The 25,118-nt window shown below is 45.3% G+C and overlaps 1 protein-coding gene across 3 annotated transcripts in view; it reads right to left on the bottom strand.

Annotated features, from left to right (window-relative positions):
- Nucleotides 1–25,118, bottom strand: part of PDZD2 (PDZ domain containing 2) — a 432,190-nt gene that overhangs the window by 214,715 nt on the left and 192,357 nt on the right. Inside the window, exon 1 of one of the 3 annotated variants that reach the window (XM_071207654.1) lies at nt 23,004–23,218. The exons of 1 other annotated variant lie outside the window; for it this stretch is intronic. The gene's annotated coding sequence lies outside the window, so the exon portion shown is untranslated. Of the gene's footprint in view, nt 1–23,003; nt 23,219–25,118 lie in introns of those variants that run through there. One more of the 3 variants, XM_058307512.2, reaches the window with a different exon arrangement.

Raw genomic sequence — 25,118 nt, 5'->3', positions numbered from 1 at the left:
TCGGAGGGGCTGTAAGGGGTGGGAGCAGAGGGCAGGAGGGGCCCCTGGCTCTCATCCCAGCTCTGCTGTTTTTATTAGGTGATGACCTGAGCCATTCATTAGGCTTCTCTGAGTCTTGGTTTCTTCATTTTTTTCCTACTGGGAGTAGACTATCTACGAAAAGCGCCATCCTTCACAAGTGGGCTGTGAAAATCAAAGGGAATTAACTCTGAGTGCCTTACAAAAAGCATAAAAGCCCTCTAGAATTGCACTCTCCAATAGGATAACCACTCGTCACATGGGGCTCTTTAGACTTAAATCCATTACAATGAAAAATTCACTCCTTGGTTGCACGAGACGCATTTCAAGGGGTCAGCGGCTCCATGTGGCTAACGGCTACCATGCTGCCACCTCAGATACCAAATATTGCCATCATCCAGAAAGTTCCACTGGACAGCATGGCTGTAGAGTCACAAAGAATTGAAAAGAACACCCCCGCCGTGTCAAATGCTCAGGAAGGCAGTACTCCATGTGTATTTTAATGCCTGCAAAGAGACGCTCTTTACATTGACATGTTAGAGCCACGCAAGGCTCGCTTCCAAATTCTTGAAAGAAAACAGCTGACTTTTCCTTCTCGGCACATAAAACAGGGCCGGCACGTGAGGGACTCTTCTCCCATGGCGCCCACTGGCCATTTCACTCAGCTCGCCCTTGCAGACCTCGGCTATTATTTACAGTCTGACTTTTAAGAACAGGCATTTTTGAACATTCTCTCAACAGGAGCGTTAGGTCTGAACGAATCCAGGGAGTGGGGAGACCCAATCTCTTTCTTTCCTGGCTGCCTGACAGGTCTTCCTGTTCAAAGGATGGGCCAACGTGAACTATTTAACAAAAGGACGCAGTCCTCCCCCGGGGCCAAGTGTTAAAAGCATTCCAAAAGAAAGTGGCCCGAAACAGAAGCTCCTCCCCTCCAATCTGTTCCTCATCGGCCCCAAATTTATTGGCCCTTGCAATAAATGAATCAATTGCCAGGAGAAAGTGAAACCGTGGCTCCAGTGTAAATACTTGTTGGCAATGACCCCTGAGTGGGACACTTCAGATTTCGAGGGGCTGGGTGGCCTTAGAAAGGCCTCATTAAATGACAACTTTATAGGGTTCATAGGAAAAGGCTCTGGGGTTCTCTGTACAAATGTATAAATCAATCTTTACAAAGATGATGGTAGAGCAATTCACAGAATGTGTGCGATTGGGGAAAATGAGGAGGAAGGTCAAGAAAACTGAGGAAGAAGAAACAAAGAGGCTGATCTAGGGTTTTCCTGGCTCCATGAATGAGAGCACCTTGACTCTGAACATCTCTTTACTGTGTGAAATTTGCTTACCTGCCACCAAACGGGAATGTCCTCGCAAACTGTGAAAAGTTAGGCTGCGGGTATATGCCCGGAAGTGTGTGAGTTGAGAAGGATGGCTGGTGGTGTCTTAATACATCTAGCTACCCCTCACAGTGTTTAGCATAAAGATTCCCAAGTAGCAGGCCATCAAAATCCATCAGGTTTATTGACTTCTCACAGGGAGTGATTTAGCACGAAGAAAAGCTGTATCGTCAACAACTAGTTATTGGCTATCCTCTATGCGCAAAGGACACCCACCCTGTGTCCCCCCAGTTAACTTCACATGTTTTATACACTGTGAAGCAGCAAATTAACAAACTTCCCAAAGAGACTGCTGCCTTGCAAATCTGAGCATAGTGTCCCGACCGACCCTATTTCCTTGTTAGAAAAGCTTCTGTGGGTCTCCTCTGCTCCGTCCACATTTTACTGCTCTTAGTGGACCGAAACAGCTGCGCCCTTGGAATCCAGCTTGGAAAACAGGGTTGTTTTCCTCTGGTGTGGCCCCCACCCCCCGGTGTGTGTTTGAAGTTAACAACGCTGAACGGCCTCCTCCCGTCTCACTGCCCTTCGCCCAAGCATCCTTTCAAAGCTCTGTGTAGCCCCCAGTAGGCTGATTCATTTTATTTTTCCTTTTGACCTTTTTTTTTAACCGTTTAAAACTGGTGGCTGAAACCAAAGAAGAGAAAGTTCTAGAATACAGTGCACAGGCTTGCTGCCATCTGTATTTGTGCCTAGGGCAATCTCGACTTTGCCCCCCTAATTGGTAGTTCTCTGTATAGGTATATCAAAATTTGACAGTTCTACGAAAATTATCAGCCCCATCGTTCAAAAAGAAAAACGGGCAGATGAGAGTAAGAACAGGGGGAGGAGGGAAGCAGACTCTGCACAGCTCAGGAGTGGTACTTAGCTGCTGTTGAAATGGTTCCTATTGGAAAATCTGCTATCTTGGTAGCCCTCTCTGTCTTCATTTCTGCTTCTCAGTCTCCAAAAGCAACGTGAGGTAAAGCAGGGAGTTGGATTAGGTTAAAAACTGCTCTCAGGCTCCTAATGTGGTCAGTCTCTCCACTGACACCCCAAGTTCCTCCTCCAGACACTGCGTCTCCAAGGCACCAAATCCACTCCAAGCAGTTCCGAGGAAAGAGTCAGTTTCTTAGTACAATTCCCACCCTCTCACCGGCTCTACATTCAGCAGTGTGTGTGTAAAAGCTGCTTTTGACTATTGAGAGTCCAAGTCCATCAAGTCCATACTTCAAATTTATCACCCTCCAACAGACCTGCAGGATTTTCAGAATGCATCAGTCAACATACAGAAATTCAAAGTAAGAACGCGTCCAGCCCACACGAAAAATGAAGGATTCGGTGGTGGAAGGAAGAGGCCAGTCCAAGTGCTCACAAGAGGACAGCCTGGCACAGGGTCTTGCCCCCTAGCAGGCATTCGAGAGGCATTTCTAGAATCTACTGGGTGCAGCACTGCCTCTGGGCTCTGCATGTGGCAGTCGCTCTGTCCTAACAAAAGAATGGAATTGCGCACTGGGTACTGGGGCCATGGAGGTGGCAGAGGTCCCATGCCTCACAGCACCATTCATAGAAGCAGTTTCCTTCAGGGAGCTCACTGGCCCCCTGCCAGCCCGGAGTTCTCAGAAGGGTGGAATTTCTGCAGCTGGCAGACTCTCAACAGGGGAGGAAGGCAGAGGAAGGGAGTGGGGGCAACAAGTCGGAGGAAGCAGGAGGGGCAGGGAAGGAAGAGGCCCCCTGAAGGAGGGGCATGCACAGCTTGGCAATGGTGAAACAAGCCTAGCCTTTGAGTTACTACCAGTTTGAGAGCTGCTCTAATGCAGTGACATGCTTTAAATAAATGGATTGCTGGTTACCGGTTACTTAAAATACGTATTGGTACATTCTTCCTGTACGTTAGTCAAATGATAAAATGATGTTTAATCTACTTCCTAATTCTACTCTCCTCCTCAAAGATAACCATTGTTTTCTGCTTTGCCTCCAGACCTTCTGGATACAGCCTTTGTAGACTATATATTCATAGAGAAAAAACACAGATATTGTTTTATTTAATGGCCACATATTTTATCTATCATTCTACACTGTGTTCTTCTCCCCCACTTAATGATATGTTTCAGAAATCTCTCCATGTTCCCACAGAAATCCACTTCATTCTGTGAAACTGCTGTACAGTATACTACGATACGGACTTTTGTTCATTCATTCTTCTATTGAGAAGTGTTTAATTTTCATCCCCCCCCCCCTCCCATTTCCAAACAGCTCTGGATTGAATATAAGCTCAGATGCAAGTATTTCTCTAGAACACAATTCTAGAAGTGAAAATCCTGGGTCAAAGGCTTGGAATACTGACAAAATGCTTGGGAATTTTACTCCTGCTGACAATATGCAAGTGCCCTTTCCCCTAATTTTACCCACACGAGATTCTATCATTGTACTGACGGCATCCTGCTTGCTGTACTAAGCAATATCAATCCATGCCAATACAGGTGTTGGGATGGCCAACAAGACTCACCCAGGCTCTGATGGAAAGCCATTTATTCACCTAGGAGATACAGAGCAAGGCTGGCTTCACCCGTGAGCGCTGGTAGCCCGTGGCCAGGGGCTCTGAACCTGCTGGCCTGCACAGTGGGCTGTTTTGATCTATGCACGCCCTCTTGTGTGTGTACTGCTGTACTGGAGGGACCCCTGCTCCCTTGCTGCCAGGGACAGGTATACCACTGGAGGTGTGAGCTGAGTGCCATAAAATATGCCCTTCCTTAGACTGCCTCCAGTGAATATTTATATATGCTCCAGACAATAGAGGAAGAAATGTACCGGCAGTCCCCTTAACTACTAGAGGTTTCATCTGGTCAGGCCCACACATCTGGTCCTGAGCACAAGATGTACTTGTGGGTCCCAGGAAGAGGAGGGAGGCTGCACTGGGACCATCCCTGAAACAATCATCCTTTTAAATTGTTGCCTAGGTCTAATCTTAACCTTGACATTGTCCAGATCGGGCAGTGATTTAATTTACATTTCCTTGGTTACCTGGGAAATGTTTTCTTACATTTATTGTCCATTTGCCTTTTCTCTTCTGTGAGGTGCCATTTCATATCTTCTGCTCATTTTTTTTCTATGGGGTCATTGCTTTTCTCTTACTGATTTATGGTTCTTTATATATTCTGAGTACTAACCCATTGTCTGTTCTGTTTCATACTTTTTCTCTCAATCTATCTTTTTTTGAGGTACCCAGGGCTAGGGATTGAACCCGGGGCCTTGTATGTGGGTAGCCGGCACGCAAACACTGAGCCACATTGGCTTCCCTGAGCTAGTTTTATCATTTGTTCTGATTATTGTTTTTGTTTTTTCAGGAGGCACGGGAACCGAACCCGGAACCTCCCATGTGGTAGGCAGGCACTCAATTGCTTGAGCCACATCTGCTCTTCTCCTCAGTCGTTCATCTTTTAACACTTTCTTCACGGCATTTCCCCACAAACAGTAAAGTGGACTTCCATGAACCACATAGTGGCTTCCAAATCATTCTTTGGAGAAAGTAGAATCCTTTTGGCCATGTAGCGGAACTCCTGAGCAGCAAACAGACAACAGCAAAACTGTTCTGGCTGAGGCTAAATAGGCCTCCCAGGGCCCACAGCTGCCTCATCCAGACTCTGAGAGGCTCCTCAGAGTGTGCAAGAATAGGGCTTGACACCACACATTTAGCCCAACCCCCTTGTGTAGCAAAGGAAGAAATCCAGGACATGTGCTCAAGGCTTCCTACAGGAAATAACTCTGTTTCCATGAACCTAGAGCAGTATTTAAATTATAGAAAGCAGATTAGTTCCAATTTGCCCTGAAAACAAAACCAACCTATTTATTTGGTATCTAATTCATGTATATTTATCCCCTCAAAAAAAAAAAAAAAATCAAGTAACAGGCTGATAAAATAATTCAAAAACTCATTTCACTCAAAAATTCATTTTAATAAACATTTATCATTGCTGTTTAGTCACTTATTACTATGTTAACTTCCTGACTCACCCCACTAGAATATAAACTAAATGAGACAAGGGAATCCTTGTCTATACTTCTCTCTGCTGCCCCCAACACCCAGAACTGAGTCTGTCAAGCTACAGGTTTCAGTAAATATTTGCTGAATGAATAATTTCAACCATTACCTCCGGAACCATTCGCTAGTGCTGAAAATAGGCAGAAAATGATCTGATTTGCTTTTCTACAAAAAATTTCCACTGTATTTACCATCCTACTCTTTGTTCTCCATTGGTGGCAGTTCTAAAACCTGGGTGCAGGAAGAAGTACCAGGGTCTAAGTAAGCCAAATGGAGAAACTGAGAGCACTATCACTGAAAGCACATGACCAACCCCTCCTCATTCTTCATGGAATTTTCCAGGCAGCTTGAGTCGGTCATATCTCGGTCTGAGGTCCTTTATCTCACTGTGATACTAATTACCAATTGTGGGAACTTAAGGAGGTTTGCCAATTTTGGGACCTAAGTCTCCGGCTCCTCCTCTGTAGCGTGCCATCCCAGTAGTACCTGTACTTTGCAGACTTGTAGAGCACCTCAGTGCAAATGCACATGTGCTGCTTAGCCTACCACCACACAGATGGAGGCAGGGCAGCTGGCTGAGTTTCATCGGTTGAGATGGTCTGCAGACTCTCAATGTCTAGGATGCGTTTTTGTGTGCCCAGAATGAGTGGGTAGAGTCCTCTAAACAGTATTAATACAGGAAATAGGGCTACATGAGCCAGCATTAGTAAAAATACTCTTCTGAAAGAATACCCCTAACTTACCAAGCAAATGAACTTTAATGACAAATGTTATTAGATGGATGTCTTAGAACACACAGGCAGAAAGAGTTACTGAAGAATCTTCAGGTAAATGCCAACCTGCTGATCAGGGATCCTAGTCCCAAACCACCGCCAGAAAGCCACCTCTCTGTCTCTGGCCTGAGGCTGCCAGAGCTCATGTTTACTCGACTTGGCTGCCAGGACAGTTCCAGCTTCCATTTGCTCCCCCGGCATCCACAGAGAATGTGGTCTGGCCCCAGACCCACCACTCTGAGGAACCAGAACCATTTTATACTTTTGTATTTAGTTACCGAGCTACGAATGCCCTACAGCCAATCAAAACAGCGTCCTGCAGATCAGATCTTGATCTCTGCACATGGGGATCCTGGCTAAAGCCATTCTGGAACAGCAAAAAAGAGAAAACATTCTGTTTGCAGAACTTTGAACATGCTTGCTTCCCATCCAGTCACAGAGACTGCTGCTGAAGCAGTGATGAAATACACTGTAGAGCAGAAGGCTGAGGCGCAGGAAAAACCCTCATGGATTTTAGTATAAAGAATAAAAAAGTGTGCATCACTGCTCTGCTGTTTCCAAGGCAGGAGTGGCTGGAGAAATTCCGAGCAGCTTCAGAGCCTCAACTTTAGAAGAGCTGAAATCTGATCTGGTTTTTGAACCAGTTTGGTTGTAGAAGGCACCCTTCTTTTCATCTCAAAGAAAAGACTTTCTTTATCTAATAAAGATTCTGAAAACAAATTAAAACTCTAAGAAGAAAAGCCATCTAAAAATCTGCTTTGACAAGAAAAGAAAAACCACCATTCGTCACTGATCTCTGAAAGTTGCCTAGGATAAAGGAAAAGGAAGGAGATGGTGATTGACATGTAGTATGAAACACCAATGAGGCAAGAAACCAAGTCTGCCTCATGCTGAAAAGGACCATCCTGAGAGATACTGGATGCTCTGTCATCTCCTGCTAAGAAGAAAGAGGGCCAGAAGGAACTACTGGAATAATGAGACTTGATCTCAATCCTTGCCCTTATTCTCTAAGAAGTCATGTGTGTGAGGATGGGGTCATATTTGAGGGGAAATTTCAGTACTCAGCACCCATCTGAGCACGAGCATCGATAGAAATTAGAATATAAATGGGTGACCACCCCCAATGAATGGCCATGTCAACTTCATAGTCCAACTACTCACCTCACCAGCCTGTCAGAGAAGCCCTCATTGATGGACAGTACCGTGTCTATATATTTACAGTCGGGCAACATATGTGGGGTGGGTGGAGGAATAGGGCATACAATAGCAGATGTTTAAACACTGGGTTAGCTATTTGCCACTAAATTCCAAAATAAGCTGGGGCCACTCAACCGCCAAAAAGGACCAACCATGAATCTGAATACTTCCCTCATAATCCTCCACTTTGCCACTCCTTATACGAAGGATGTGAAACCTCACACGGGCTGTTGCCAGTCAGGGTCTCAAGACTGTCTGCATCCTTCTAAGGTTGGGAAAAAAGCAAAAAATCTGGTTGATGGGGACTCTGAGAAGGGTTGGAGCCAGTTGTGCCAGACTAAGGAAAAAGCCACCGTGGCCATGAGCCAGAGAATGCCTCCAGGAATGGGAGGCGGGGTGCAGGGAAGCACCCTCAGGCACACTCGACATCAGGATTTCCATAACTCAAAATGTTCAGCCCAAAAAAAGAACATCATCTTCCCTATCAACCTACAGGGTGGTCTCTTGATTATTGATAATCTCATTCTTAATTCAAAATACAGAATATAAACAGGGCAGAAAAATAAATGTAGTTATCATTCCCAATGTTGCAAGTCTGGGGGAGGCTGTAGTTTTTACAACAAGTGAAATGGCCCCCAATTTTCATACCATTTAAAAGGGTAGAAAAGTGTGCATTTGGGGAAGGGAGTGGGCAGTGATAATCATGCTAACGTTGACGCATTGCGATGAAACTTTTGTGTTTACTTCCTAGAAAAATACATCTCACGAGAAGAAGTTCTTCAATAAGGTGGTTTCTTTTTGGCTATGTGCTTTCTTCCTAGTGGAAATTTCCCTGACAGCCTGTGATTACTTTTGGCAAGATGCTTTATGGAGAAGGCACCCATCCCTACTCCCATGTCATAGATAAAGGAGTGCCTCGGGAGTGAGGTCTGTCCTTCCTGTACCCATGGTTTTTTCCTGAGGGAAATTTTCCTTGTTTATTTCACCAAAACCACCCGTTGACAGGCTGCCTGAGATTGATGATGCTCAATCGACTATTCCCAGGGACTGGGCCCTCGGCTTGGCTTAAGCGTTATCAGCAGGGCCAGGTGGGCCAGCTCGTACAGCAGACCACCTCCTCTGAATCTGCCTGACACTTTCCCCACACCCCCTCTGTCTGAATAAAATGTGACTCCTAAATAGGAGTTGGCACCCCCTTTCCCAGTATACATCCCTTACTGGCTTTAGAGAAAATATATTTGAATCATTTTCTTATTCTGCATTTCCATTTACTTTATTTTACTTTTGTTGGTAGCAAATCAAGGAAGTTCGAGTAAGGGGGAAGAGATGTGTCTCAGGCTGTTGAGTGCCTGCTTCCTACACGGGAGGTCCCAGGCTTAGTTCCCAGTGCCGTCTACAAAGAAACAAACAAAAACAAACAACAAGCAAATAAATGAAAATCTCCAATTCAAGGGAGCCGATGTGGCTCAGTGGTTGAGCACCGGCTTCCACATACCAAGTCCTGGTCCCGGTACCAAAAAAAATAAAAGTTCAAGTAAGAAACAAGAATGGAGTTATTGAAGAAACAATTTAAGGTGGTAACAATACATGGTACAAAGATACTTCTTGACATCAGTTTGTGTTTCCTATGTTTTTGGAGGGAGACACTAAAGATCTCTCAGCTGGATCATCAGGGAACAGATAACCTCCTGTCCCAATGATGAGAGCAATGTAAAGGATATAAATGAAAGAATTTGTATTATTAGATGAAAGTGTAAATTTAAGATATTGACAGCATAATATTGAAGATATTTGCCTTAAAATATTTAGGCTATTAATATAACACCACTTTTATGTACATTAGTATTATAGATGCAGATACTACATAAACATTAAATAACTTAATGCTAGCTTCCTCCCATCCCTGAGTCTCACATTTTAGGAAAACATTTACTCAAGGTCTTCAGCAGTACTGGCATGTTTCCACCAATATCTGTCATCATTGGGCTTTATTTTGAGAGCTCTAACAGTTTCTCAGAACATATCTTCTTCACATCTATCAGAGTTATTTGGGATAAGGGTCTTAATTTGTCCCATGTTTAAACGCTCTCTTTGAAAGTCTTGTTTACAAAGAGATCCAACATGGTCCTGTCAAGTCAAACGCCCAGGAATATGACTAGATTTTTTTTTTCTTTTAAATATGATGTCCTCAGTTGACCTCTATTAGCATCCAAACCCAGCATTAACTAAGGTCATTTCAGGTCATGTGTGCTCCCTAAATAATACTTTGATGTTCAAAATCAAATAATTATAAGGCCCTCCCACAGCAGGAGAGATTTTGTAAATATAAGGCAACTCCCTCATTTCTAAGGATAACTTTTTTAGTATGTGGTCAGTCATATAACTTCATTTCCCCTATGTCCTCCCATCCGCTTTTCCCTCAGCAGGCAGCCGTGGCAATGTAGGACAGAACCAAGAGTGGACTTTCTCAGGGTAGAGTTGGGCGGCTCCAGAAGACTCCTCATCGCTGGGTCCAGAGGGCCCAGGACGAGACGCCTTTCCCATAGACTAGATGGGGAGCTACAGCTCAAGCCCAGCCTGAGGGGTTGGGGGTGGGGGGCTGGCTTTCTTTTCTTTTCCTTTCTTCCTTTCAAAAAAAAACCAAAAAACTTGTAAGATTACTGTGTGATACCTTTAAGGGTGGCAGGAGTACATCTGTTGGGGGAGCAGCAATGTGGTCACAAATCCTCTTGTATTCGAATCATTACCACTTTCTGAAGAGAGCTAGAACCCTCTGCCTGCTCCCAGAAGCCCTTTCTGTTCCCATTAGGAGTTAAAATCTGAGCTCAGCTCTAGGTCTGCTAGAGGACACAGCCAGCAGCAAAATGAGCCAAGATGAGCTGCATGTAAGATTTTAAGGGAGAATTCTCTGCACGTTTTGAAAACAGGACCTAAATTTGTTTTATTTACTGGCGCCCCAGCCTCTTAACTAACTACTTCAATGACTGAAGTGGAAAGTACAATGGATGATGCTCTGACTTGCTGTAAAAGAAGCTTATTGTATAACCTATTATATTTCTATTCAAAAGGGAGGAGGTGAAGGGGAAGGAAAAAAAGAGGATGATAATAATGATGAATATACATCAACAGGGATGATGAGTCATGAAAGAAAGGAAAACCTGAATGCCAGGAAGCAAGGGAGTGTTGCTGGAATTTAGCTAGCTACAAGAAAAGATGACTCCAGGGCAAGTGACCAGAGTCTAGATTCTCATCGGTGGTCCTGAGCAGATTATGTCCTAAAGTAACAAACAGACAAGCACTTTCAGAAGTTGGATAGTTTAATGTGAAAGATGGGATTTGTCTCATTCTCCCTGTGCTTTTTCTCCATTAAGAAAACTGACCTTTAATTTAAGCCTCATTTTATGAATGAGGAAACTGACTCAGAGAGAGTAACAATCGGCTCCAAAATGACAAAGCACAGCAATGAAAGGGGATGCTGCAAGCCCAGCTCCCAGGACCCGGGAGCTAAATGGCACTGAGGGCTTCTTGTAAACCAGGCACAATGAGGAACACTTGATGGGCAGTGCCTCGGCCCTCATCACGATCCTATAAGGGAGAGGCATGCCTGTCCCCATTTCAGGTTAAGAAAACTGAGGCAGAGATGCAAATGAACATCCCTGACGTCATTTAGCAAGAATGCGGGACAGCTGGGTTTGGACAGGCACCGTGCGCTGGCAGAGTCAGGCACCACAGCACGCGAGCTGTCACACTGGCCAGGTCCCAGCCCTTCTGCTTCTAGACAGAAGCCTGACCAACGCGGCGCGCGGCAGAGTTCCCAAGCCCTCCCTTCTCTTTCCTTCGTCTTCCTGTGGCATGGGTAAGGGTCAACAGTCTATCAGGGCCCTGGCTGACTGGCATGTACGGAAGAGCGCGACGTGCAACACGCAACCCTACACCCTGATGCTCAGCTTTCTGCACGCTGACGTGGGTGAGCTCTTGGACAGTCTCATGCACTTTGTTTCTGCTCTTAGAGCAAAGACTTTTTCCTGTCCATCCGAAACCAACTCTAATCTGTGAATTGAGGGGAGCCAAAGGTTTATGATTTTGTAGGGAACGTCTTATCCTCTTGTCCTTGCGCTAAATGGACCCATGAAGGTTCATGACTGTGGGATTTGTGCCTATCGACCTGTGGCAGCAAACGGCCCCTGGGGAAAGGCTCTGCAACCACCTCGGCTGGACGAACCTCATGTCCACCCCAGAGGGGCCTGAGGCTCTGGCTCCAGTAACTGCAGAAATCTGAAACTAACTCCCCGACCCCACTGTGACCCTTGCACACCACAAAACTGTTACTCCCAATTTTAAAGTGGGTCAAGAGAGAGGCCCCAGAATGGCTGTGGGTTCCTCAGAATGTTCCCCAGCCTGTCTACACACGGGGCGAATGGTGGTGCCCCCGTGCCTGCATCCTATCAAGCCCCTTGAGTAGCTCCAAGCCTGACTATCTGGTCTCAGAACAGAGAGAAGCAAAAAGGGGCTGCAGAGCGGCTTTTTAAAGGACAACCTGTGGAGGTTGGGCCCAAAGAAAGCACCTAGAAGATGCCCAGGCAGTGAGACAGGAGGAAGACAGGAAAGCAGCCTCGATGAAGAGTCAGGACACCACGTTCCAGCATTATCCACTGCCCACTAACGGCGTTCCAGACAAAGCACTGGACTTCTCAGGCCTGGCCTTCACCTTAGAATGAAACTGAATTAGATATACTCTGAGATTACTTCTAGCTTGAAAATCCTACTATTACCCCTGCTCCTGAAACCTTTGATGCTGATGCCCAGTACAGGGTGGGCATTTAATTGGCACTTGGTTATGGTTTACTGCATAAATGCATGAGCCACCACTAATTATACAAATGAAGATTATTAAAATACAATAATAGCCACAGATACAGTATGCTACACATACCTACACACACACACACCTATTCACGTGTGCTATTATTTTACTACAAGAGTTGCCAGTTGTCTTGATGTCTGTGTGTACAATAGACATTGTAAGGAGAGGGCAGAAGACCCCTCCTCAGGACAAGTAATCTAAAAGAAAAACAGGGCAGTGGGTGTAGCTCAATGGTTGAGAGTCGGCTTCGTAGGTAAGAGGTCCTGGGTTCAATCCCCAGTACTAAAAATGATGATGATAATAGAAAAGAAGCACAAGAATAAGATGACAGCTCTCAGACAAGACACAGGCATATCCTCGTTTTAGTGCACTTGTCAGATACTGTGTTTGTTACACACTGAAGGTTTGTGGTAACCTGCATTGAGCAAGTCTACAGGTGCTGGTTTTTCAATAGCACGTGCTCATTTCATGTCTCCGTATCACATCTTGGAATTCTCACAGTATTTCAAACCTCATTATCATTATTATTATGTCTGCTACGGGGACCTTTGATCTTTGCTGTTACTATTGTCACTGTTTTGGGGTGCTACGAACCACGCCTGTGAGACGGCGGACTTCATGGATAAATGTTGTGTGTGTTCGGACTGCTCCACCAATCGGCCATTTCCCCATCTCTCCCTCTCCTCAGGCCTCCCTATTCCGAGAAAATGACACTGAAATTAGGCCAATTAATAACCCTACAATGGTCTCCAAGTGTTCAAGTGAAAGGAAGAGTTGCAGGCCTCTCACTTGAAATCAGAAAGTTAGACATGATTAAGCTGAGTGAGGAAGGCATGCCAAAAGCTGAGATAGGCCAAATGCTAGGCTTCTTGTGCCAAACAGTTAGCCAAGTTGTGAATGCAAAGAAAAGTTCTTGAAGGAAATTAAAAGTTATACTCCAGTGAACACACTAAAGATAAGAAAGCACAACAGCCTTATTGCTGATATGGAGAAAGTTTTACGGTCTGTATAGAAAATCAAACGAGCCATAACATTCCCTTAAGCCAAAGCCTATTGAGAGGAACGCCCTAACTCTCTTCAATTCCACGAAGGCTGAGAGAGGTGAGGAAGATGCAGAAGAAAAGTTTGAAGCTGGCAGAGGCTGATTCATGAGTTTGAAGGGGAAAAGCTGAGTCTCGGTTCCTTAAAAGTGCAAGGTGAAGAAGCAAGGGCTGATGGAGAAACTGCAGCAAGTTATCCAGAAGATGTAGCTATGACAATTGATGAGAAGTGCCTACACTAAAGAGCAGTTTCAGGGTAGCCAAAATTGCCTTCTCTTGGAAGAAGATGCCATCTAGGACTTTCATAGCTAGAGAAGATAAGCCAATGCCTGGCTTCAAACTTCAAAGATAGGCTGACTCTCTTATTAGAGGCTAAGGCAGCTGGTGACTTTGAGTTGAGGGCAATACTCATTTACCATACTGGAAATCCTAGCGTCCTTAAGAAAGATGCCAAATCGACACTGCCTAGCTTTATAAATGCAACAACAAAGCCAGGGTGACAGCACATCTGTTTACAGCCTGGTATAAACAGCCACTGTTGAGACCTACTGTTCATAAAAGACTCCTTTTAAAATATTACTGCTCATTGCTAATGTACCTGGTTACCCAAGAGCTCTAATGACTCCCTGAAGGCTCGAGTGATGGTTAGCATTTTTAGCAATAAAGTACTTTTAATTAAGGTATGTACTTTGTTTAGACATAATGCTACTGCACACTTAAGAAACTACAGTGTAGTGTAACATAACTTTTATATGCACTGAGAAACCAAAAAATATTGCCCGACTCACTTTATTGCAATATTTGCTTAATTGCAGTGGTCTGGAACTGAACCTGCAAAATCTCTAAGGAATGCCTATGCAATTCAAATTCACAAGTAATGTAAGTTAACTGGCATTTAAGAGCCAGGCAAAATAATCAAGATTTTATACGGGAAAGAGATGGACATATACTGTATCAGTCAGGTTCCAGCAGGAAACAAGGCATCCTCAACAGAGTTAAACTGAAGAGAGTTTGGTGCAGAGACTAGTTACAGAGGTGCAGGCAGGCTGCTGGCAAGATGATGCACCCAGGGGCTGGCCACATCTGGGGATGGAGGAAACTATTACTGCCTCTAAGTCTAAAGAGCAAGGGGAGGAAAACAATGTCAAAAGAACATGTGTGAGGGAAGCGGATATACTTCAAGCAGTTGGGCTCTTGCCTCCCACATGAGAGGTCCCAGGTTCGGTTCCTGGTGCCTCCTAAAAAAGACAACAAGCAGACTGCGAGAGGAAACAACGAGGGAGGGGGGAAGAATTAAATAAATAAAAGAAATCTTTTAAAAAATCTCTTCTTTAACAGCAACAACAAAAAGATGTGTGATGCAGGGGTGTCCCCCACGTAGGGGAGCCCCCTGCACAAGGAGTACGTCTCATTAAGGAAAGCCGCCCCGCGCGGAAAAAGCACAGCCTGCCCAGGAGTGGTGACACACACTCAGAGAGCTGATGCAGCAAGATGACACAACAAAGAGAGACACAGATTCCTGGTGCCACTGACAAGAACACAAAGCAGACACAGAAGAACACACAGTGAATGGACAGAGAGAGCAGACAATGGGGGACAGGGAAAGGAAGAGAAATAAAAATAAATCTTAAAAAAAAAAAAAAAAGGTGTGTGAGCTGAAACCATGAAAGCAAGCTGCCCTTAGGTTGCTTAGAAAAAAATCAGCCACTGCCAAAACTTCTGCAAGGTTGTGGGGATAGTAAGTGGGACAAATACTACAACTCTCTCTCCTGCTGCCTTCTGATCCCCTGCCACTACATCCACTGGCGTAAATGAAGGCGAGATGAAGTTCATAGAGGTCAGCCTCCTACAGAGCAGGGCAGAGAATTAATTAGAGGCAGGCAGAGAAGGGAGGTCACACACACATGTTCTTATGCATTATACACTCAGCACATACATTGGAGATGTATTTGGGACATATATACCTTTGACTTTTCAAAAAGAGATTATGTGTTCTACAAAAGGGCTCCACCATGGAATTCATCTTCATGCATATGACAAGGTCTTCCACAGCATATCTCCAATAAAAATTTCTAAAAACAACCTTATTGAAATTTCAGTAACTTCTGCAGAATGCTTATCTCATTTAAAGCATGGTATATTTGCATACATAGGCTCTAAGAACAAGTTATAAGAAGACAACCCACTAACCAGACAAAATTGTTTCCGAACAGTTGACCTTAATCCTCTATCCTCACAGGTTCCTACATTTCCTTAGATAAAACCAACTCCAAAGTTTGCGTAGTAAAGCATTTTTCTAGTAATATTTTCTATTGGTTGGCAGTTAAAACAAGAATCCCAGAGGTCAGCCAACAGTCTATAATTAAAGGGACGCAGCTGTGGCTCAAGCGATTAGGCTCCCATCTATCTTATCAGAGGTCCAGGGCTCTATTCCCGGGCCTCCTGGTAAAGGCAAGCTGGCCTGCGAGGCGAGTAGGCCCACGCAGAGTGCTGGTCTGCGCAGAGTGCTGGCCCTCATGGAGTGCTGGCCTGTGAGGAGAGCTGACACAGCAAGATGACACAACAAAAAGAGACACAGAGGAGAGACAGTAAGACACGCAGAAGACCAGGGAGCTGAGGTTGTGCAAGAGAATGATCACCTCTCTCCCACTCTGGTAGGTCCCAGGATTGGTTCCCGGAGCCACCTAATGAGAAGACAAGCAGACACAAAAGAACACACAGCAAATGGATACAAAAAGCAGACAGTAACGGCAAAACAACAGGGAGGGTGGGGAAGGAGGTAGAAATAAATAAATAAATAAATAAATCTTTAAAAAAAAGTTAAAGTCAATCGCTAATGAAAGAGATCTATTCTCTCTAGATTCTAGTGTAATAAGACACGCTAAGAAAAATTTCCTGGAAAACGGCACTTATCAGGGAAATTTCAGGAATCTTCATTTCGAACAGCAACTCCCTGCCAAATAATGCTTAACCTTTAGCAGTGACCCCTGGAAAAAAGTTCCAAAAATATTAGAGCCTTCAGAGCATCTTTTTTTTTTTTTTTTTTTAGGAAGTACTAGAGATTAACCCAGGACCATGTACCATGTACATGGGAAGCAGGTGCTCAACTACTGGTCAGGAAACTAGAATTGGGATGAGATTTTGTGCCTCTCCCAGAGGGAGCATGTAGTGATTTAATATTATTTATGATAATATTTATGACTTCCAAAAAGAAATACGGATTATGTTTATAAACTGATTGGTTCCTCTGGCTTGATAACCCTTTGACTGTAATAGATTTAGCTGAGACATCGATTAAATTATGTTAAGATTAGGGCTCTGATCCAACCATATCATTAGAGTGCAACTCAGCCTCAAGTCTCAGCCCCCCTGGGGATAAAACAGACACTCACACAGAAGTAAAGGCATGGAAAAGGAGAACACAGAGGAAGAGAGACAGTCATTAGATAGGATCCTGAGGCCCCCGGCAGAGCGATGAGTCTGAGCATCTATAGCTGACCTTGTGAAGAGACCAGAGCAGCTGAACCCAGAAAAAAACAAGCCCAGGGATGACAGTCAAGCCTTATGCCAGCCTGCATCTGAGAATGGAGGGAGCTGGGACCACGGAGCCTTAGGAGCAAGAGGAAGACTGAACCTTTGCAGAGACCGGCAGCCATCTTGTTCCAGCATGTGGCAACAGACTTTGGTGAGGGAAGTAACTTATGCTTTATGGCCTTTTCACTGTAAGCGTCTACCCTAAATAAATACCCTTTATAAAAGTCAACAGATTTCTGGTACTTTGCATTGGCACCCTTTTGGCTGAGTAATACAGAGCAGTAGAGGTGTAAGGCATGAGGGAGAAGAAGAGGAAAGTTAAAAAAATGTCTCATGACCACCTCCCAATTTGTGACCACTTGTCTGAGATTTCTCAGGACAGTTCCAGTTTCAGAAATTCTAACCCACACTACTTAAATGTCCAACCCTGGGGAAATAGATTTACAAATTATGGTACTTTCACATTATGGGGGAATATGCTACCATTAAAATTAATGAATTTGTAATAACTTGAAAAGTCTTTGTGCTTATTCATTCACAATAAGGTTTGAATCCCTGTTGTATACCAAAGATGGAGTAAGAGTGTTAAGCACATAGTGATGGATCATGTAGTATGAAGCATACATATTATATTGTATAGAGTGGACTCTGGAACCGAACGGCTGACATTGCGACGTCTGCTCCATCACTGAAAAATCAAACCATCTTGAGCAGCTTCCCTATATACTATGTGCCTCAGTGATTGCCATTTCTAAGACAGGGATACCAACCATACCTTCCTTATAGGGCTGTTGTGAGGATTAGATAACCTCAGACATACAGAGCTTACAATGGTGCCTGGCAGATAGTAAGTGCTCAATAAATTTTAGTTATGTCATAATAGGAAGTGTCCATTCTTAAAGCTGTGGTTTAGTAAGAGATACAGATACAAACAGGAAAGCAATATTCGAATGCTAAGTGCAATTAGGGGCCTCCCTTCAGGCTTACATTACATTAGGAAGGGAACAGATCAGGAGGGCCTTCCATTCATAAAAATAGTGTGTCATTGACACTTGAGTCAGACCAGTAAAAACAGGAACAGACAGGCCACTTTCTCCTACCATCCGTTCATCCTGGCACTACTGAGCACTTCCGGAGTTTATTTCATCTTCAAGGGTTCCCAAAGATGTGGGTGTGCAAGGGCAAAGGATGAAAGAGAAAAACAATACCAAGTGTGCAGGGAGACGTGCCAGCCTCAACAATCACAGGTGCAGCTGAAAACGTGTTCTCAGCTTTTCACAGGCTGGAACGCAGGAGATTACTTCAATGGCTCGTGGGATTTAAGAGCAGGCTTCACTTCTGTGACAGAATGTTTGCGTGCTGGGATCAGCTAGAAGTCTCCAAAGCAAGGAACCCCTTTTCATTCCCCCCCACCCCAAATGACTCAATAGTTATTTTTTCCTTTGAAGGTAAAAGAAAGAATGAAATTACTTTCATCTGCATAGTAAATAAAAGCATGGTGAAGAATCCTACTTGGAATCAGACTGAGAAATCAAGCAGCTCAAATCTCCCAGTAAGGTGAGTCTGTGGTCTGCAGAAAGCCTTTTTTGGAGATGAGGTGACACATAAATATCAACCTGCATCAATTAAGCAGCCAATGATACCAAACCCTGAATCAAAATGGCTTAAACAAGGAGGAAATTAATCATCTCACATGACAAGAAATGCAGAGAAGGGCAGGGCTCAAGTCCAGCTTCTCTATGATTCTCTGGGCTCTGCTCTCCATGCACTGGCTTCCTCCTAGGCTGGAGGTAAGATATTGAAAGCAGTTCCAAATGGCAAGGTGCTGAAAAAAGGAAAGGGTGCTATCTATTTTTGTGTCTTTTTCTTGATAATGAGTAAAATGTTCCTTCACACCTCACTGGCCCAACCTGGATCACATACTCTTTCCTAAACTCACCTCTGGCAAGTGGAGAAATTACCTCTAATAGAAGGGGCTACACATTTCAGTGAATGCATGCCCCAGCGTCCACATGGTCACTACATCACCCATTGGACTTCTGGGGATGACCAAAGAAGGAAATGAATGTGACTTTATTTCAAAGAAAATAACATGCTGGACAGTTAACCTTACAGAGAAGACCTTGATAAGCTAGAACCTCAGAAATGTCTTCTGCCTAATAATCCATAATTAATGACCTGATGGAGAAGACTAACATACCTAAAATAAATGCCCACAATCACTGCATTCAGGGTCTGTGACATGTCTAATTATTACTGGAGTGATGAAAGTGCAACATGGCCTATTTGCATTTCAGTCACACGTGGTCACTTGAAGTAGTGGGGTATAAACACAGAAAAAGAACTGCAAGGAGGGACCTAGGGCCAGGTGGGAGCATCAGGTAGGGAAACATGATGGACTGAGAGCCAAGGAATTTAAAAGAGAGCAGGTGCTAAAGACAGAGAGAACAGAAGACACCATGACTGTTAACAGAATATTGGAAGCTAGAAAGCAGATGAACAGTGCGAACTGGCTTAGCAGATGAGAGAAAGCTGAAACCCAGCACAGCGGTGCGGGAAGCCCAGATGCAGGCTGGGATTCATACCACAGAACTGCAGAGAACCTCCAGGATTGGAGGCACCAGGCACTGAGGGTATATGAGGCAGCCAGACCCCCTACATTACCTCCTGCAGGTGACTCTATCCTACAGCCTGTTCACTCTGCTGCATCTGAGCAACTCTGGACTTACAGCCGCCAGGTGCAGAGGGTGGGGGGACTGCTGTAGAGAGGCGAGTAAGAATGGTTAGTCTTCTGGGCTCCTTCCATCCTCTGGCTCTCAGAATGCCACAGGCCACTAGTTCCCCTCGGTGTGGGGCACTTCTCATCAGTTGGTCAGTTTCTCCAAGGAGGAAAGGCCTCCTGCTGCCAGGTGCGAGTGCCCCAGGAATACTGCCCACTGGGCAAATCCTAGGGCAGTTCTCAGTGCTGGCTGCATGTTCGAATCTGCTGAGGGAGCTTCAAATAATTGCTCCTATTCGAGCCCTACCAAGATTGTCATTCAGCAAATATATACAGAAAATCTATTGTGTGCTAGGCATTTTTCTAGATTCTGAGACACCGTTCTAGGTCCCTTTTCATAAGAGGAATTACTCCTGATTCTAAGCCCCATCATCTCTTCCAATTAGCTTTTCAGTGATTGCTCAAGAATCATCAGACATTTGAGGAACGCCTTTAGCATGAAAGAGAGAAATAAAAATAAGAAATCAGAGAAACATAAAAAGTACAGGGAATAGAAGAAAACTTCAAAGAGGCTCTAATTGAGATCAGCAGAGAGTTTGAAATTTTCTTCCATGAAACAAGAACTGGAGGCTATAAGAAGAAAAGCAGATTTTCAAAAAGTTCTTGGAAATTAGTGATTTTATGGTGAAATGTAAATTCAATATAAGGGTTGGAAGATATGCTGAGGAAATTTCTCAGGAAGTAAATTATTTTAAAAGGAGATAGAAACTAAGAGAAAAAGTAAGAACATTAGAAATTCTATCCATGAGGGCCCTCTTCCAAGTAGTAGGCACACCAGAAGACTGGGAGAAAACTGTTCAGAAGTAAAAGATATGACTTTCCAAATCAATAGGGTCCACTGAAAGCCTAGCAAAATGGACAAAAGTCAGACTCACACCAAGTAAGAAATTCCATGGCAAAGAGAAAGGATATTACAAGTGACAAGAGAAAATCCTAAAGCTTTCAGAGAGGGGTTAAATAGTTACATTCAACACAGCAGGAATTAGAATGGCATCAGTCATGTCAATATTTAAACCCGGAAGGGTAATTCTTTCCAAATGCTGAGGGAAAAGGATTTCCCATCTAGATCAAACCTCGAAGATCTCAAAATACCTACCTCCCACAGACTCTTTCTCAGGAGTTTCTGGAAGATGTGTTCCACCAAAATTGGAGCATACACAAAGAAAGAGGAAGAGACTGGGTCTAGGAAACAGGGATGCCAGATCAGAAAGAGGCAAAGGAAAGCCTCGGTGTGATGACGGCAGTGCCGCAGGACACAAGAATCCAGAACTGAGCAGGACAGAGGGTTCCGTGAGCGACATGGACCATGTGAAGCAGTAAGCTTGTTGCTTAGAATGATCTACAGGGTGGAAAGTGGTGGTCTCTGGGTCACAGGAGTTGAGGCGGTGAGGGGTGGAACTAGTGACTGCTGTTTCTAGTTCTAAGCCTTATTAAAAAATATTTGACTCTTTCAATTAGGTATGTATATAATTTGATAAGGAAGGAAAGTTCAGGCTGTGAATCCGTTCTGGAAAGAGAGCCCAAGCAAGGATCAGAAAAAGGTTCTCGAACAGCTTCCTGAGGACACACTCTCTAGAAGGCAGGGCAAAGGCACTCAGTTGAACCCTAGGGAAAGAGAAGATTTGAAGAAGAAGGCCGATCCAGGCACATGGCAGAGCAGAGAGAACAGAACTTGCTGTTCTGGGAATGGGCCGGAACTGGGTCACTATTTCCCTTCAAAGAAACAATTCCTGAGTGTGAACCTGCCTGGAGATTATAGGGGACAGCAAAAAAAAAACAAAAACAAAAACAAACAACCAGCGGCTTGAAGGAAGCCCTACTATGTGCCAGGTGCAGTGCTGGGTGACTACTAGAAGTGAGACGGCAAAGAGAAAGGCAGTTCTGGCTAACTTTGCTGCTATTTGTGTTGTCTTCCTGTTGCCCTAGATTAGGGAGAGTTTCGACATAATCTCCTTGGACACTCCCGCATGGCAGGAAGGGCTCACAGAGCCCTGTTTAAAGAGTATGCTACAGGTCTGAAATCCCGAGTCCTCATGGGACTTTCCCATGTACATCGTAGTTCCATTTCTTCTATCTGTGGCCCATTCTGAGAACTGTTCTTTCCTTTACAACCTGACTGAGGCCAGCTTTCCCCAAAGCCCACTGGGCCCACGAGTGAGTTCCCACTGCTGCCCCCTAGGGGCCGTGGGTTTGACTGCAGACCCTGAAGGCACCTGAACATTAGCGGGTCCTGTACCCTCTCAACTTTGTAAAATCTCAGCAAAAGGGAGCTGCAAAGCATCTACAGGTTAGTGAACATAAAATTGGTAAATTAATATTTGGGATGGGAAGAGCCCCTCGTACATTATTTTTCAATGCACCTGCAATGTGAAATTAAGAGTTGCAAGACCATGTAAGAGTTATGAAATCCCCGAGTACTATATTTTGTATAAAGATACTTCTATATTGTTTACAAACTTTGTTACCACCCCTATGAGATCAAACTCAGTCTGACCTATTGTTTTATTTTTAATTTTTATTTATTGTTTTCGTTGTTATATATATACATATTAGTTTTTCTTCTTGCCTGACCTATTTTCATGAAAAGCATTTACTGCTTACTTTCGCAGAATCTTTTCTCCCAGGACTGGTTCCCAAGGTAACAGTTGTCATTACCTCGTTCTCACCTCTCCGTCTCATGAGACAAAACTGACTTCATTTCACTCCTAGTATTTATAAACAGCCTGCTAGAGACATGATAGAAAATGACAGAAAATGCCACTCTTTCTAAACATCCTCCATCTTTAAATATCTTTGATTTGTAGATACTACCATCAAAACAGGCTGTGAACCACTGGTGGGGATGTTGTCCAAGCAAGTTGTTTGGTAGTTTTGGATGCAGATCTGTCCCCAAAGGAAATCATGACTCCTGTGGGATCATAAACAAAGTTCCCGCTCTCAGAGAAACAGCTTTGCACTCTCCCAGCGTCATCCCCAGGACGGTTTGACAGATGCCCCGTTCTGCGCCCCCCGCCCCTGTCCCCGGGGTTCCAGCAGCACCTCACATCCGAGGTGCCCAAAGAACCGCGGCTCTTTCAGGGCTGATCCCCTGAGCCTCCCTGACAGAGAGCTCCACCTTCCCTGCCCACTGCACAACTAGGGCGCCTCCTCTGGTCCCGTCCATGGCAAGCCAATTCCAAGGCACTTATTCCTCCCGAGGAAAAGAAGTAAACACACAAAGGCAAAGCAAAACACCCAAGCGCTCTGTTCGATGAGGAAAGTAGAAGAGGAGATGGCTCTGTTTCCCCGACGAAGCGGCTGTGCTGCCACATTTATGGACTTCGCCTCCATCTGCATCCCCAACTCGGGAAGCCTGCGGTGTGTTGCTTGTTGGCTACACAGATCCTTACCTCCCGCTCTGAAGTCACCTTCCCGGGCTGGCTTCCTCTGGGATCCCTGGCCTCAGCGTCCTCGGAGTCTCAGCCAGGAGCGGCTGACCTCCCGGGTAATCGGCTCGCGCCGGCTTTGGTCAGGCTCAGGGTCTGCTCCCGAGCCTAATCACCTGCTGGCGCTCCCGCGGGCGCGGGCTCCCCGCCCAGGGCCGCGCCCCTCCGCGCCGCCCTCTAGACCGTCCCGGGGCGCGCAGGCCGTCCTCCTGGAGCGCGGGTCCGGCTGGGGCTCCCCTCGGCAGACTCCAAGTCTGGGGGAAGGTCCCTCCTCCCAGCTCCAGGCCCCCCGGCCGCGGAGGTTATGAAAAGCCTGTAATGCAATCCTAACGCCGGCCGGCGTCACTCCCCTGGCTCACTTGTCAAAACTTCAGCATTCCAGAACCCCTTCCCCGGTCACTCCCCTTGCAGGGAAAAAGGAAACCGCCCCGGGGAGGATTTCTGGGAGTTGGGGGTTTCTGATTCAGACACCTTTGTTTACATCAAGGGCTCAGGAGCTTGCAGCTGCAACCTCTGTTTGAAGGAGAAAATGTCCAACCCAGACACCGAAGCTTCCTCGCAGCCACCGCTCGCCACGCCACCTCCCCGACATCAGTTCATTTCCTAACCCGCCCCGTTTCATAATCAGCAGCAGCAGCAGCAAGGTTTCTTACTCTGCCGTGGGGGCGGCGGGGGGCGCCAAATTAAAATCCCCACCATCACCCCCGGCAGGATATCGGGAAACTTTCCAGAAATCTCCGCAGATGCTTTCTGCTGGAGTAACCAAATTCACCACCGCTGAATTACAATCGCCGGGTGACTGCACAACTTAAGCATTTCCTTTACACCTTCACTCCCCGCGCCCCTCCCAGCTTCTGCCGGGTTCAGGGAACACGCAGGAGCCCCCGCCCCAGAGGCCTGAGTGGGCTTGGACTGTGTAGCCATTTCTCCTGCAAACTGATGAGGAAACGCAAGCCAGGAGGCTGACTTGTTTACATCACACCCACTGAGGGTTTCCTGTCTTAAATTAAGGGGAATACAAATAAGACAGGAAAAGAGTGCTTGCTTTTCTTAAAGCAGGAGAGGGGCCTGGCAAGGAGGGAGGGAGGCATCCTGCGTTTTCATTGTGTGACAAGGTTTCTTTTCAGAAGGTGTGTTTTACTTTATTCTATTTTTCCGCCTCAAACACTTGTTGAAAAGTCAAAGCATTGCTGTGCCAAACCTCAAGCCTTTAAAGAACTTGTGCTCAAAACAAATTTTCACCGGGCTTTGAGAGGGATCCAGGTTGGAGCTCCTGTGGGGAACCAGGGGACAGGGAACGCCTGTGGTTGAGACACAAATCTCAGCATAAACAAGCAAACAGTCAAATCCCTGGGCCTCCTGGGACGCTGCAGGCAGGCGCACACATTGGTCCCACTCCTTGGAGTTGGTTCCAGAATCCTGTTGTGGCCACACTCCCCGGCTCTGTTTTTCTAAGCTATGGTTTTCTTCCTGGGTATCCGGCAGCCCCTAAAAGTAAATTAATTTTGCAATGGATAGATCTGGTGGAATTCCAAGCAATTAATTAAAACGGAAGAGCCCAAAGAAGGCTTCAAGGCCCCCTCCCATAACTGCCACTGGAATGGGAAATTAGAGCTTTGGAGGGCCAAGCTCTGTCCAAGCCCTGCTGGAAATCTGCCCACTCTCAGAAGCAGCCTGCAGAGTGCGTGGTAAAGAGTCATCCCAATTACCAGTCCTGGAATTACCTGCAGGTGCTTCATTCAGGTGCGCACCCCAGCAAACCCGGATGCATGCCAGAGCACCAGGCCATGGTGTGCCTTCTTTGGAAGTACGGGAAGGAAACAATATCCTTTAGAACACTACATGCATCCAGTGAGGGCAAGTCTTGCAAGACAGACCTCAAAATACCTGCAATTTCTGGGCCAAAGCCAGTTAGGCTGATGATTTTTAGAAAAAGCCAAGTCTAGCAGAATTCTTTAATAGAAAGTATCTGTCTGACAAATATAAGGGTTTCAATAAATGTGGTCTTTCACATCCCCTTTTCCCAATCTTCTGCCATGGGGCAGGAGACCTTGCAAATTCATTAGCATACTTTTATGT

This window comes from Dasypus novemcinctus, chromosome 2 (assembly GCF_030445035.2).
Source record: "Dasypus novemcinctus isolate mDasNov1 chromosome 2, mDasNov1.1.hap2, whole genome shotgun sequence".
NCBI lineage: Eukaryota > Metazoa > Chordata > Mammalia > Cingulata > Dasypodidae > Dasypus > Dasypus novemcinctus.
This window is presented reverse-complemented; position numbering and strand designations above follow the sequence as displayed.